Here is a 16,272-nt window from a genome sequence, read left to right on the forward strand (position 1 = left end):
CGTGCCTCTTTATTCCACCACATTTCGCTTCCACTTCAGTGCTTGATGTAGCGTGAGAACGAGACAGCGGCTTGGGATAAGCGGTTAAACGGCATCGTGAACACGTTTTCGTGCACTCAGCAGCTGCCCGGTGTAACGTCTCATCCCTTTATCCGCGTGATTGAGCAGAAACGTAGCTCGTTACCGAACGCATACCAAGGAACGGCTACCATCGCTGCTACTGAAAGTTTTTTTTTTTTTTCGCAGCCTTTTCTCATGTTTACTTTGGGCCAATTGCCGCAGCTGAATGAGTTATCAGGCACCGTTTCTCGCTGTTAACACCAACATCGTAAGTTGGAGGCGTCGCTATGCAAAACCTGGCAAAAAGGTAAGTATAAGTACTGCAAGCTTTCTTTATTTCACGAAAGGTGTATAACACGGGGAAAAAGAAAAAAAAAAGTTTCGAGGAGCCTTAGCCACCGTCTTAACCGGTTGAAGAAACTTAATAGCTTTATTAGGCATTTCAAAACTAATCGCATCGGCAAGCTTAAATCGGAACACAGCGGTAGTTAGTTAACAAGCACAGACTATGTGAAGACGCAACCAAGTTGTGTCGATACAAACAACCCTGTCAACCAAAAAAATCCTGCTATGATTAAAAACCATATATACCGATCGGTTTCTTCATGCCCATGCTTCGGTAAGCACAACCTCGGCGACCTCGAACAGTTTGCGCCTGAAATTTTCAAGGATATCGGTAAGGGCAGACATGCTTCTCCCCCCTCCCTTTCCCGGCAAAACAGAAGAATAATCCGGCACTTGAACCACATTACTGTGGCTTGGTTGCATAGAAATAGCAAAATAAAAATGATTTCTAAAGGAGGTTAACGAACACACAACACCTTATTACATCTTTTCACGTTCTTTTCATTTCGTGGTAATTGCAGAGCGTGGCTGCTGCTTTTGTCCGCGAAATGAACAACTGCTGAAAAGAATGAAGTGGAATGGGACAAACAGACAGAGGACGTAGGCAGCTTGCTTGACATTGTGGGTCATCACGAGAGTGTATGTGTGCGCGTGTACATAGTACGTGCCTGGCCCTGTGTGTGTGTGTGTGTGTGTGTAACTATGTGCGCTTGTTTCCTACCCACTAGCGGCACCGCTGGTGAGCAGTTACGCACACACACGTAGGAAATGTGCGTGTGTGCGTTGAAAGCCAGCGAAATAGCTTTATGGGACCCCTGCTAAAGTTCGACTATGCGAACGTGGTGCTTAGGACCCCTGAAAACGTAATAAATGTAACTTCTTTCGTCCCCCCTTCCACCCAAGCAGTCACGGTGATAGGGTGAAAACTACAGGCAGTGCGCCTGAACTCGATATCTTCTGGTTCCAGGGAAAGACCATCCGGTCACCGTGGCTATAGTTTTTTGCTTCGTACATTCCGGCCAGTGGTCATCCCGGCAAACGCTATCGCGCGGCGATAGAGACGGCTGTGTCCGCAATTTATTTCGTTTCCAGCGCCCGTGATTGCAGGCGGAACGACAAATAGCGCTTGTCTTTGTGCCGATCAGCAGCGCTTACTTCTGGAGCCTCCTGCCATGCCGTAGAGGGCGTGCATTCTGCAAGACACTCGCATGCAGCTCCCGGAGAACGACGCCATAAACTACGGTGAACAGCGAGGCGCGAGTAGCAATGGAGCGAAGTTGGCAGCGCCTTACGTTCGAGCGCTGGTTGCTAGACGGAACAGGAACAGAAGTTCACCTTGAGCAAGGGCGATGGTGTTGTGTGGTTAGAGGGAGCCGATTTTGACTGCAGACTGTAGGTGTCCGCCAATTTGTAGGAAATAACACACGAAAAAAAAGAAAAGAGTAAGAGGGCGAGGGCATATTGTCGATGTAGAATCGAAGCGGTTTTCCTCAATTTCACATAGGCAGCCAAGAGAAAGGCGCAGGAAAAGAAAGGCAGGAAAAGCAAGCAGACGCGCATCCACTTTGCTTTACAGTGTACTGGGAAAATGAATAGCGAAAGCAAAAGAGAGAAAGAAGGAGGAAAGAACGACCGCTACAGAGGCTGAAATTGTCTGATAGCTTGTAGAGAGTGCTGTATTAGAGCACCAATTGCGTCATGTATGTCGTACACCTATAAAACAATCAGATGACATTAGAGGAGTGTTGCAGCCGGAATACCCCTAGTCTCTCCCCTCCCCCTCCCTCAGCAACATTTGGCGTCATTAGACCTTTTGCGAATAGAGAGGAAAACTAACATAAAGGTCATCGTTTCATAGATTTCGTGAGTACTATTCCTTATATACGAGTCAACACTTTGCCCCTGTCTAAATGGTCGCACGAAATGCGTTTAGAATATTTGCAGTTATCATCTTAACAAATCATAAATTGTTTCATGACGTGATTTGGTACGGTCTGCCACTTGGTCGCACCAAACTTGACGAAGAAAAGTTTCTTGAAACCTTTGTCGGCACCGTAGGAAATATATCACTGTGCCTCGACCAAACAATCTAAGATTGCGTGTTCCCACGGAGAACGAGATTGCATATTTCGCGTGTTCTCACGACGCTCCCAGGATATGCCAGAAAAGTATTGTTCTTGGGTGGTGGGTGTGGGGCAGCGGTCATCCAGCCGAACCACAGCAAAATTCCTTCAGAATACTACTGACCATTAAAACAAATAATTCAGAAACACCGTGTTGGTGAGACAGGGCCTAAAATAATTCTCCAGACAACTGGGTCCAGTGTCGGGAAATGGCCTGTTTACAAGCGCCTTTCTTCGGCGCTGCTGTCGAAGACGGAGTCGGAGCCGAGTGGGATGGGGGGGATGGCGTAGCAGAGACGCAGTCAACGGGGGGCGTCGGGTTATGGCTTCGCGCCTCACGGAAACCAGCTGCACGCGCGGCGATATACAAGCGCGGGCCGTGGGCGAGGGGAACACGTGTGCGAGTGTTTGTGTGTCTGCGCCAGTTGTCGCTAAATTTATTCTCACTGCCGAACCCGTAAATGCTCCTCTTCCGCAGCCCTGCTTGGCTCCGTTCAGCACCAAGCGAGCACCGGACGAAAGATCTGCTGAGCATTTACAACAAATACGAAAACGAAAGTAAAAGGAACGAAGCGGGAAACGTATAACATTCACAATGCCGAGGAGTACTTGGTGCCTGAGGCCTGGTGCGGCAATTGCTGCGACGTAATTCTAACCTTTGTTTCTTCCTGCCGTTTACGATGCAAATGTTCGCAATGTCACCAGGCGGCGGGTAGACGGTCGGCTTACACCTGTCGACTGTTTGCTGACATTCTCCAACAGAAAAGCTTTAGCACCTCAACATTGCGTTGTGTTTGGTGCACATGCAGTTCGCCGACAATTGAAAGAAAGCGAAGACATAGCTGTCTTCGCTTTCCTTGCACTGGGTTGTTTTCAGTGATTAACGTGTTTGTGGATCGAAAGTGGCACAGCTGCGCCTTCGGTGAATCGACCCATGGTCGTGACCTCAGGTACGTTTGGAAGCAGCAAAGGACGTAATAAAAGGCCCCGACTCACATATCCTGAGGCAGTGCACACGGCACATAGGCTTATTCCTTGCGCTTTGATTTTTTGTAGGTTTTTGTAGGTTGTAGGTTTTCTAGGTTGTAGTTCTAGTCACAAATCTTGTTCGTGTACTACGGCTGGGCTCCATTTATTTAGTTTCCTTAGTATGCCTGCCCTGGAGAGAGCAAGTAGGGACGCAGAGAAATTCGACGTTAGAAATGAAAAAGAAATGAAAAAACAAAGAAAAAGAAGTTCAACGTCGTGAATTGGGCTTGAGACTTTAAAGCGTAAAACTGAATACACACGACCGAGATTAAAGATCCGCGTACGTATAAGAGCCGCAAAGAGGGCGATACCTTCTCTATATACGTCTTAAATGAAGTGAAATACGCAGCAGCCGCGATAAGGAAACTTGAGAATTTAAATTCAAGAACTATATTAAAGTCGAACACGAATTTAATAGCTGATTATACAAAGCTGCGCGAGAAGTGCGAATAAATATAGAACAGGCACTATTACCCTCAACAAGCTCGAGATAAAAAGGTTTCGGCTGATAGCAGACTGTAGGACGGAAGATAGATGGGAGCGTGGACGGGAACACCAGCGGTGTTAACATTGACACATGCAATTGAGTGAGCGCTCTGAAACTTGGCGTCTCAAACATATTTGTGCACTCTCGAACGCAAAACAAGCACAGTGATCTGTCATTAAAATTTTAAATGAAGAGAGCGGACGTCCTTGCACGTTAAAGATCCGTTTGATACACACGAATAGAAAGAGAGAAATAACAAAGTCCTTGCTGGTAGCTCTGATTTCATAAAAGGAGGAGGCACGCTGGAAATTTCTGTGGACGGCTGAGAGCAGCGTGCTTGTATGCACAAGTCAGGATTCCCTGTCATGGAGAATTCTATACTGAGGCAGCTCTGACAAAATTTCCTACTTGAGAATGCCGCATCGTTTCGCTGCAGGATACCTTGATTTCACGGTTGAACTGATTGACCACTGAAATACTATGAGGTCAATGAACGTAATTAAAAGTTTAAAAAAAATTATGGGGTTTTACCTGCGGAAAACACGATCTCATTATGAGGCACGCCATAATGATGGACTCCGGAATATTTTGGAGCATCTAGGGGTCTTTAATTCGGGCCTGAATCTAAGTACACGGGTGTTTTCGCATTTCGCCCCCATCGAAATGCGGCCCCCGTGTACATGTTGAACGTTTTCACAAGAAAATGTTATCTTTTGTCTCTGAAGATAAACCTCTGGAGCAAAAAAAGTTTTAATTATGGGGTTTTGCGTGCCAAAACCACTTTCTGATCATGAGGCACGCCGTACTCATAATCTGGACATCTCGACCACCTGGGGTTCTTTAACGCGCACATAAAGCTAAGTACACGGGTGTTTTCGCGTTTCGCCCCCATCGAAATGCAGCCGCCGTGGCCGGGATTCGATCCCGCGACCTCGTGCTCAGCAGCCCAACACCATAACCACTGAGCAACACCACGCGGCGGGTACCTCTGGAGCACTCGAGGAAAAAAAAGTGATCACGAAGTTCCTGTTTAAAATTAGGCGCATCAAGTCGCCACTACGACGCGCGCGCAACACGCGGAAGAGATAGCCCCGGTATATATATATATATATATATATATATATATATATATATATATATATATATATATATATATATATATATATATATATATATATATATATATATATATATATATATATATATATATATATATATGTGTGTATAAAGAAAGGCGTCAGGCGGGAAGATACGATACGGCAGGTGCGCTCAAATAAGGTTTATCGAACCAGTGGTCCACTGTACATGACTCAAGTGCATTTCTGAAAATATCCATCTTATGCTATGTGGAAAACTGGGCTGAATATATCTAACATATATACAGTATACCTACGCCAGTAATCGGCCTCGTTCGACGTGAACAAGCGCACCATTTCTTTGTTTCGTTTCTAATCAGGCTTCTGTCGATTTCCAATGTGAGAGAGAGAGAGAGAGAGGGTCTGGGTGCCAAAATGCACATCGACAGCAGCGACTATTGCGATTGCTCGGGACCAACCTATATAAACACACATTGCGGTAGAAGTGTTGAGAGTGCACATTAGGCACGTTGCCCGTGCCTGTTCCCACCATCTGGCAACACTACCGTCAGAAAGGCCGCAGGCAGCATTTTGTACTACGATTTCGGAGTATTACACCTGCCTCCCATCAGGCTTCACCCCCGCAACTAAGCCATCGATTCCTCCATGGTGTTTGGCTCGACCCGCAGTGCACCTCACCGTACCAGGAATCAGGAAAAAATCTGAGCTGTCATCATCTGCTCTTAAACAACTAACTCTGCTCCTTTTGCAGGAGAGGTATGCCGAACACGTATATATTTATACTGATGGATCGGCAACTCTCCAGTGTTCCTCTGGAGCCGCGGTCTTCCCAGCGAAAGCCTCCACCATTAGTTTCAAGACATGTCACCCAACGACACCGATGGCCGCGGAACTTGCAGCCCTTCGCGCTGCACTTCGTCTCGTCAGCCAAGAACAACCTCGAAGATGGTCAATATTCAGTGACTCGAAGGCTGCACTGCAATCTTTGCTATCGGCCTTGCGGCGCGGACCACACGAACAACTGGTATTTGAGATTAGAGAACTCATTTATACCTTAACTGAGAAAGGACACCACGTGACATTTCAGTGGCTTCCAAGTCACTGCGAAGTCATAGGGAACGAACACGCTGATAACGCTGCTCGGTCGGCTCTTCAAGGGGACGAAGAGGAGCCAATACCTTTATCAAGGACAGATGCCGCTAGAAAACTTCGAATGATCAGCCGTGACATCACGTTCTCCTTGTGGAACGCTGGAAGTTTTCACGACTACCGACTCCACAATCTTGACTCCTCTCTACGCCTTTGTATTCCAGCTGGACTCTGCCGTCGCGAAGCTACCCTGCTTTGTCGACTATGGCTAGGGGTGGCTTTCACCAAGTCTTTCGCTTACCGAATTGGATGGGCCGACGACGCCTCGTGTGAGGACTGTGGCAACGAGGAGACTTTTCAACACCTTTTTTGTGACTGTCCTCGATATAATTTACAGAGACAATCATTCGCAACCGCGATAGCGCACTTTGACCAAAGACCTCTCACAGAGGAACTTATCTTAAGATACCGCCATCATAAGCCATCGCAGCAGAGGGCGACGAGGGCACTGTTGCGGTTTTTGAGGGCGACAGAATTGGACAGGCGGCTGTAGCCTGAACAGATGATAGTGCTGCAAGTGTCACTGTGCTGTGCGATGACAGTATTCGGTGACAGTGACCGATTGTGATTGTGTGTCTATGCTCCTTCCTTTCCTTATCTCTACTTTGTTACCACTTTACCTCCCCCTCCCTTCTCTCCCCAGCGTAGGGTAGCCAACCGGATCTTTTTTTCTGGTTAACCTCCCTGCCTTTCCCCTTTCCTCTCTCTCTCTCTCTCTTTGTGGGTAGGCACAGCGTAGTCAAAATAAAAGGTGGAGCCTACCCACCACCTACTATCCTGACGTGTCCCTTGCTTATTATATTCATTTAAAAATGTATATTGAACATGATATTAGTAATTAGTTATTAGATATATTAGAATATGAAAAAAAATTGAACATGATATTAGTCATTCAAGTTACTTGGTAAACATCTCGTACGTAGCGGCCCTGTTTCTCCGCAAATAAATGCTCGCAGAATGTTCTTGCTCCTTTCGTTTTTTCATTGCAAGTGTGCTCTTAGTAGCCATCCTTATAAACAGCGCTACTGTCTGTGCTGTGGAAATACTGGGAGCCCTTACAGAAACGGCAACGTTTTAGAAACAGATGCTCTAGGAAAGTAGCAGAGTTTCGCATGCATTACGGAAGCGTGTTTTGTACCTAAAATTAGCATCACGTAACTGGGAAGTTGCGATAGCACTAGTAGTGCCAGGAAAATATAGGAGTGCGATTTTTTGCACTGACTTTTTTCCACATCGCTTTTTCTTCTATTTTCTTTTTTTTATTTATATCGTAATTACTGGGGCTTAGTGTTTGTCACTACAGTCATTCACTGCTATTTGTTCTTGTTTTACTTTAGCCTTCTTGACTCGGTTCTTTTGCTCTTTCATTGCTCTTTACTTCCTTTAATTCTTCTGCTCTACAATCTCTATGTTCATAAACCTTCCTTTCTCAAGAGTAGGCATGGCGTAGGGCTCCCTTCGGCTTCAGTTCCCACTGTAGCTTTTCGATTATATTCATTCCCTCCCCCCCCTCCCCCCTCCCCCCCCCCCACTCACACACGTTTCACATAATAATAATTTCTATTCGAGGAAACCCTTCTCCGTACGCAGCTCAGTCGTCCTCCTTAAAATCACGTCGCCGAGATTTGCTGTTCACGGCCTTGCACATATTTCCTCATGCTTTCTTTTTTTCCCAAACCGACCGGAGCCTTAACACCAGCAACATCACGTCTCACTGCTTTTCGTTCCCTTGCTTTCGTTTTTAATTTTATACCTAGCATTCAACACGGGAAACTTCTATTGGAGTAATCTCATTTTAGGATGACCTAAAACATACACAATTCTGATTAGCAGTCTAATAAAATCCAAGATGTCGCAACGAAAACTTACACTCGTAAGAACCGATCACAGAACACAAAGTTATACTCAAGGTCAAAGAGGAAGACGCACATGAAAACAACAAAAAGAAAGCGCAAGAACTCTTCTTCCGTTTGAACTTAAATGATAACTTCAGCAAAAAAAAGAAAAACAAATAAACTAAGGCAGTCGTAGATATCGTATTCGGCATTAAAAGTTCATATTCAGTTTGCAGCATAAAAGTTATTGCGTGAAAGATAATAAAATGTGCGAAGTTCTTTACCAACCGAAATAAGAAGCATAAAGTTCGGAGCTCAGATCTCAGATGCTTTCATGATATAGGAAAAAAAAAGGAAAAAATTGTTAAAATTCACCATTGCCATAGCCTCTGTTTCTTTGATTCTGTTTTGTTTGTATTCTGAAAGGTAGCGGTGCATAACGTTCTGAACGCTTTAGGTCGAAAGAGCGAGATAGCGAAATTAAAACCAGACATGGGAACTTGATCCTTACATAAAATGTCTGACGTTACGACATAAGAGCTTTGCGCCTTATCTAGTTTGCGGCAAAACAATATTTTTGACTTCGGTTTCAAATTGCCTAGCCAAAGAACCGGTGATACGTTTATATGTCAACGACTTCTTACCTGAGAGAAACCAAAGGCATTTCACTGCCGAGGGCTTGATTTTCAACACTTTGGTCTTTCAAAACTGCTGTTTTGTTGTCTTGCCTTCATTCCAGGTTTATTACTCAGGTCAAAAACCAAAATGTAGCATCGTTCCGAACATACAACAAAAACATTATTGCTTACGGGTGGCGCCTTGGCATCGTGCATACATATATATACATATATATATATATATATATATATATATATATATATATATATATATATATATATATATATATATATATATATATATGCGTGTGTGTGTGTGTGTGTGTGTGTGTGTGTGTGTGTGTGTGTGTGTGTGTGTGTGTGTGTGTGTGTGTGTGTGTGTACTTGAATTTTACGTAAAAAGTATACCTTAATGTCTCCAAGCCATATACTTTGGTAAGCTCATATTACACCGCTTTTGTAGGCGCCGGAGGCTTATTTTTTCGCGCAGTTGCAGACAGCCTGCACAGTAAATTTTTTTTTTAGGAAGAAAGAAATACCCAAGCCAATGTATATTGCATCATGGCTCTCCGACTGGCATAAGCGGAACGCAAACACTGTACGTTTATTGAAAAGTCAAAGTACTTCAGAGATGAAACACCAGGAAAGGAAACCTTTTGCCTTATTGAAACAGCAAACGCAGCCTCTGTTCCATTTTTTTTTTTTTCGCGAACGTCAACAACGCTCATCAGCGCACGTTGAAGTAAACGTAAGGGCCCAGCTAAAGTGAATTACATATTTTTACGAGATATAATGTAAACATATTTTCTTACAGACCAATTCGCAGAGTGATGTCCCGTGGATTGCACAGCATGCCATCGAAGACATCAGCGACGCTGCAGTGTGATTGCCTGAGAGGCTGACCACACCCGAGCCGAGAAAGCCGATGACATTACAATAAGGCAATGGCGAAAAACTTGAATGTAGGGAGTAGCAACTGACTTGCAATCCTTTTGGCAAAAGCGTTTCCATCGCAGCAGTTATTGGTTGCCCGTCGATAATTTTTCAATTCAGAAATAAATGGCATATCGGACCCACGAAATACTGGCCGCACATGTTGCCTTGTCGATAAAGTCACGTTTGTATTTAGTGCATTAGAGGCCCAGGCTTTGCGCTCAGCTTTTGTGTCGGGAGACAACATAAATCATGACGAATGTTCATTTACAAAAAAAAAAAAAAATGGCCAGTTGTTGTGATATGAGTACAATACGAGCCATCCAGCTTAAGCACAGACGAAGTTAAATTTTTAATTTTTTTTTTATGCGATGTCAAAGGTAGAAGAGCCTCGAAGGACGCAATGGCGTTTCGAGATCGAACAAAGCGCAATATTTGTATAGATAACTAACTGGAACGCCTCCGCGTATTGTATTTGTCGAATTATATTTCCTGGCGACACGCATATGAGCTTTCGATTTTTCACGTTAAGCCGCGAACTCAGGTGCGTGGCCTCAAAAAAGAAACAAAGTTATCTCAATGCAACTGTGAGAGAGGACGAATAATTTGGACCACTTTTGCTCGGGAGAATTGTTCACGCACTGCTTAGGCGTTGCGTAATCAACATCTGATGCCGTAGCATGGTCAGAGTGTGCGACAAGTGAATAAATATTAAGCTCACCTGTACAGAAAGTCAGCACACGTCTCATGCCGATAACCGAGATATATATATATATATATATATATATATATATATATATATATATATATGAGTATTCTGTTATATGAACAACGTCACTACTCGGTATTACTATTAGCTGCAAGATGCGCATTACACCGCAACACTTACCCGTCGCCTTTGTGCACAGGTGCCGCTTTCTCTTCTTTCACGCCTCCAAGCGAAGTCCACTACCGCAAAAATGACGCAATAAACTATCACTGTCACCAGTCTCGGCACATCACAGTACGCTCGCAAACGCCCAGCGAGGTTGCTGCTAGTCTCTCTCGTTCGGCGATCTCTTGGTGTTCAAACGTTCCTTAACGAGACGGGATTCTTTTTTTGTTTTTCTCCCCCAACAATTCCGAAGAGACGGCGGTCGCAAAGCCGACCTGTATCGCCGCACTCCACGCCTCGAGATTCCACGAAAAACAACCACAGAGTCATCCGAGGGGAATCGAAGCTCCCTACACGCGGAGAAAGCACGGATGCCCGCGAAGAGCGGTCGCACGTTGCGCTAGCGAGCCTCGTCGAGCGAGCGCTTTGCCCAAGCAGCCGGAGGGATCCGAACGCGTCCGAAGCGTCCGGCGCGCGAGCGTCAACTGATCGGCCCGTTCGTGGGCGCGCGCCGAAGCGCCCCACCTCCCGCGCGCGCACGCGGCTACAGCGTAGTACACGGCGGCCGGAAGGAGAAGCTGCCGGGACAGCGCTCTCGCGCTCACGGCCGCGCGCGCGCTCTTTCTCCGGGCGGCGCTTCGCGCCTTGGCGCGCGTTTTCATCCGTCTCCCCTGGCCCGAAGATGTTATAAATGGTGTGCGAGCGACGCTACCGGCGGGTCAGTCTTTGAATAATCACCTGGGCTGGTGTATGAGAAGCGGTAGCAAGGACTTGTAGTGGGGTGCCCCACATCGCACATTAGAAAAAGAAAGAAAACAAGAAAGAGAGACCGGAAGTTTACGGATACCACCATTACCAAACACAGACTCTATGCAAGTCCATGCATCAAGAAGAAAAAGCGAGAGAGAGTATACAAGGACGACAAAAGGAGGAACAGGCAATGAGAACACGGAGAATATTTAAAAGAAAGTAACGCTCACAACGTATACTGTTTACAGATAATTAATCAAGCATACGCATACGAGAAATTTTGGTAAAGCTTCGAAATACAGAGACGTTTATTGAAACATGCCACATCCCGCCTCACCCCGACCACTTCTATATGTGCTATGAATATACCGAAAGGCTCGTGGTTCTCGTCATGTATTTACAAAAGGGTTGTTACGCTTGAACTGTACGAAAAGCGGGGGCCATCCAAGCGTGTAGTTAGCGAAGGTGGCCGAGCAATAATAAACAGCCCTTGTGGGCGAAGAGCATTTTGAATTCTATCTCCGCGCTTGTTGAGGTTTATTGAGGCCAAGTTATTTCATTCCATGCTTTTACTACGCTTCATATTTTTTTTAAAGATAAACACGGTATTTATACTGCCGAAGCCGTACATCGGCACTGAAAGGGGCTGAGTAGGCGAGGGCCTCATATACTTAAAAACAATGTATTTAAGCTTCCGAATAACGCACGAAAAGCATTTCAGTTCAGCAGCAAATAGTGAATTTAGAGGCGCAGGCCTTTCAGTAGAGCACCTAACAAACAAGGAAGGTGTTACTTGCAAGATATTTGCAAGATAATTTTTTCCCGAAGTTGAAAAGAAATAGAACGGGAGTACAATTATATACCTTTATTGACTCTCTCGTAGAAGGAGTTGCTTCCCAGTGTTGCCCTCAAACCTGCTTTCTGTCTACTTCTCAGCAGATGACAACTTTTTCTGAAGAAGCGTCCATGACAGTTCGCTCACAAAGCCTGTCTTTCTTGAACTAATACCCCCGTGCTATGCGGATATTATTTATTTGTTACGTTGTTGCCTTGATACGTGCGACATGGTCACATATTAAAGAGAAGCAATGTGTCTCGGTCGAAGGTCCAAATTGCGTCTCTTTTAATTCAATATGTCTTCGTCGCGAGAATCAACACATACAAGAAAATAACTGCCACAGTTTATCCGGCCCGGCTATAGTTGATGTTTTCTCACAAATACGGATGACAGCGCTCAACTGGCACGGGCTACTGCAAGAACACGTGCGACAAGAACCAACCAAATGCGTCTTGCATTCAGAGGCTGCGGGATACAGCTGCTCAAGAACAGCCTGATAAGACCATCGTGGTTTAGCCTAGTAAAATAAATTAGTATATTATCGGAAATATCCCAAGTAGCGAGTAGTCGAAAACGTACTCGAGTTACAAGAAAAAATACAAAATCGCCTTGGCGTTTAAAGACGCCTAGTTACTTCTGAGAGTATATAGGATGGAGTAACTTCGCTAGAGCATTCAAATTACGTGCAGTTGTGACTAAAACCGCTTCCCAGTATTAATCCATGGTATGCCCGTCCTCTTCCATGCAGGCGATTGTCGACTCTAAAAGCTATCGCTTTAAGATAGCTAGTGTGTAGAACGAGCTGCAGCTAACTAATACTGGAAAGAACTTGCGTTGCGCTCTCTCATGCTTTAAGTTTTCCAATAAAAAAGGAAGAAGACACATGAGAAAGTCGAACCCAAGAGAAATGAGAGACCGCCACATAAACGACTCCGAAAGTTTCCTGCCAAGCATCTTTAAGAGAAAGAAAAGTGCGAACGTGTAAGTGAATTCCAGCGCTCCTCCAGGCGGTATTTCGTCAATGCGCTCGTGCCGTTGCCGTGGCCGCGCGATGGAATCTCACGAAGTGAGATCTGCGCAGAGTCGACTCTTAGCCGATGAAGTAGAATCCGTAGTCCTGGAACAACTGCACATTTCGAAAACAAACAGAAAAGAAATCGGCGGATCCCACGGCTATGTGCACGGCAATCGGTGTTAAACGAAGCTTTCTTTGAAGTTTGCGCAGATGTTAACGTAAATGTTGTGCAAACTTTACGCTAGCGTTTGTTTGTACAAAATGACACAAATGAGGTGTATAACTTAAAGCAAGTGAAACACTAATGGCGCAAATGCGCGACGCAAGGTCTATTCAAACCTAAAGTGATCACATAAATATAACAACGTTCTACTCCCAAACTGTTCACTCTTTCCTCCACACTCGGCTGCTTTTATTACGAACGTCTCCGGCAATTTTCTGTAGCCGACTAGTTCAATTTTTCTAGCTGACTTCCTGACTTATTGCCTCGGGTTCTGGCTTCTATTTGGTCACTTGCCCAGTGGCAATGCGAGTAATGTCTGCACGTGCGCGGATAGCGCGGCGCAGTATAAGCCGTTCGTACAAGCCAGCTGTTTCCAGAAACCCCAAAAGCGCCCTCCCTGATTTCTGGGCTGGTGACCGACGGGGACAGCGCCCCGCTAACGTCTGCATACGGTCCGTGGACGATCGTTTAGTCGTTACGATACAGTGGACATTCATTGTCTTTGTAAGTCCTCACCTCGTTTTCTCTCTCTTATTTCTATTCCCTTGTTCTATCAATGAGTGAGTGAGTGAGTGAGTGAGTGAGTGAGTGAGTGAGTGAGTGAGTGAGTGAGTGAGTGAGTGAGTGAGTGAGTGAGTGAGTGAGTGAGTGAGAGAGTGAGTGAGTGAGTGAGTGAGTGAGTGAGTGAGTGAGTGAGTGAGTGAGTGAGTGAGTGAAACAACTTTATTGGAGGTCTGGCGAGGACGCGAAGTCGTCGCGCACCCGGCTGGTCCCACGTCGGGACCGATAGGTCTAGCCCACCGGCTCTGTCGCGGGCACGTCGGACAGCCAGGACTTAGTTGTCTAGAGCGGGGCTACGGAGAAGTGAGTCCCACTCCTCCTTGCAGAACTTGGGGCCTCTCGACCCGCACACCGACAGCACGTATGCTAGAGTGGAGGTCGGCCCGCAGGACGGGCAGGCATCGGCGCGGTATACGTCGGGGTAAACTTCATGTATAATGTGCAGACACGTATAGGTGCCGGTGTGTAAGAATCTAAGAAAAAACGACTTGCGCCCTATTCAACTTTGGGTGAGGGGGTGGAAAGACCCTTCTAGACATGCAGAAGAATTCCGTAACCTCATATATGCTACCCAACCGCAGGATACCACCAAGACGCTTTTCTGATTAACATCCCTGCTTCCTGTATTTAGATTCTCTCTCCCTAACCAGTAGCACATACCTCAGGTGATGCATATATCGAGAATGGGCTCATAGCCCTTGGCAATAGCCCAGTGTCCCATACACCATGGAATGTAACTCAGTGGCACCTACCGTATACAACCCGAGCTGTCTGCTCAGAAAGACAGCTTCACGGCGGGGAAAAGGGCAAAGAAAGCTTCGCTTTAATAAATTCAAACTCGCCGGAGCTTCGTGATTCTCCTCTCCGTTTTAACACCTCCATACAGAACTCCTAACTTCTCAACTATCGCACGGGCGCCTTCCGTGGCCAGAACGTAAGAGGACTCGTACCCCATTATGCATGTGCGTTGGTGTGTCGGTGTGCGTATAGCTTCTCACTCGAATGATATATGGGCTTCCGTGAGGGGAGCCGCACTGTCTTTGCCCTATTCGTTCATAAATCTACTGGGTGCGAAATTTCGTGCACTGCGGTGAAGGGCGAATATACAATTTATCTTCGCTGCTCTCACGGACGCCTCGACAGCGAAGACAAATTCGAAGGAAATGTAGCCCGGTTGCTTTTGTTTAAGCGTCACGGTGCCCCACTAGTCAATGGCCGTGAAATGCGGCGTCTGTATTTTATCCTGCATTGTACCTATATGTGCCTAACAATAACAAACATTCGGATATCACAAAGCAATAATGCAAAAGAAAGCAGATAATAGGACAGCGTCATTTTAGGAGGAAGAAGCGAGCTCGGCTCTTGGACAGCTGGGAATTACAGCAGCCTTGTCTTACAGTTTGATAAGAGCTGTCCGCTAAAATATGCTCCTGGCTCACTGTATGAACCACAGGCTTAGACAGCACTACCTTCAGGATCGGCCCACGAAAATGGTCAGATTTCACACCTATCAATGCGTCATTAACCAAGTCACATTACCAGTGCGAAAAAGACATCATCAGCATCATCAACCTATTTTATGCCCACTGCGGGTAGAAGACCTCTCCCTGCAATCTCCAATTACCCCTGTCCTGCGCCAACCGATTCCATCCAGAGCCCGCGAATTTCCTAATTTCATTGCCCCTCCTAGTCTTCTGCCTTCCACGACAGCGCTTCCCTTCTCTTGGTACCCATTCTGTAACCCTAATGGTCCAACCGGCGCGTTACATGACCTGCCCAGCTCCATTTCTTTCTCTGAATGTCAATTAGAATATCGGCTATACCCGTTCGCTCTCTGATCCAAACCGCTCTCTTTCTGTCTCTTAACGTTATGCCTAGCATTCTTCCTTCCATCGCTCTTTGCGCGGTCCTTGACTTGTTTTCAAGCTTCTCTGTTAACGACCAAGTTTCTCCCCCATATGTAACCACCGGTAGAATACAATGATTGTGCACTTTTCATTGCAACGACAGTGGTAAGCTCCCAGTCAGGATATAGTAATGTCTGCCGTATAAGCTCTAACCTATTTTTATTCTTCTATGAATTTCCTTCTCATGATCACGGTTCCCTGGGATTAATTGAGCGAAGTAAACCTACTCCTTCACAGACTCTAGAGGCTGACTGGCGATCCTGAACGCTTGTTCCCTTGTCCAGCTATTGATTATTATCTTTCTCTTCTGAATATTAATCGTCAACCCCGCTCTTAAACTCTCTCTGTTAAGATCCGCAATCATTTGTTGTCACTCGTCTGCAGTGTTGTTGAATAGAATAATGTCATCGGCAAACTGAATGTTGCTGA

The 16,272-nt window shown here is 45.7% G+C and overlaps 2 long non-coding RNA genes across 6 annotated transcripts in view; one reads left to right on the top strand and one right to left on the bottom strand.

Moving 5' to 3' along the window:
- LOC140216125 (uncharacterized) overlaps nt 1-11,059 on the bottom strand; it is a 54,421-nt gene extending 43,362 nt beyond the window's left edge. The window contains exon 1 of the long non-coding RNA XR_011892803.1: nt 10,565-11,059. This is a non-coding gene — a long non-coding RNA (uncharacterized lncRNA). The remainder of the gene's footprint in view (nt 1-10,564) is intronic.
- The window catches only part of LOC129387601 (uncharacterized), a 108,713-nt gene that overhangs the window by 87,021 nt on the left and 5,420 nt on the right, over nt 1-16,272 (top strand). The window lies entirely within an intron of this gene.

This window comes from Dermacentor andersoni, chromosome 2 (assembly GCF_023375885.2).
Source record: "Dermacentor andersoni chromosome 2, qqDerAnde1_hic_scaffold, whole genome shotgun sequence".
NCBI lineage: Eukaryota > Metazoa > Arthropoda > Arachnida > Ixodida > Ixodidae > Dermacentor > Dermacentor andersoni.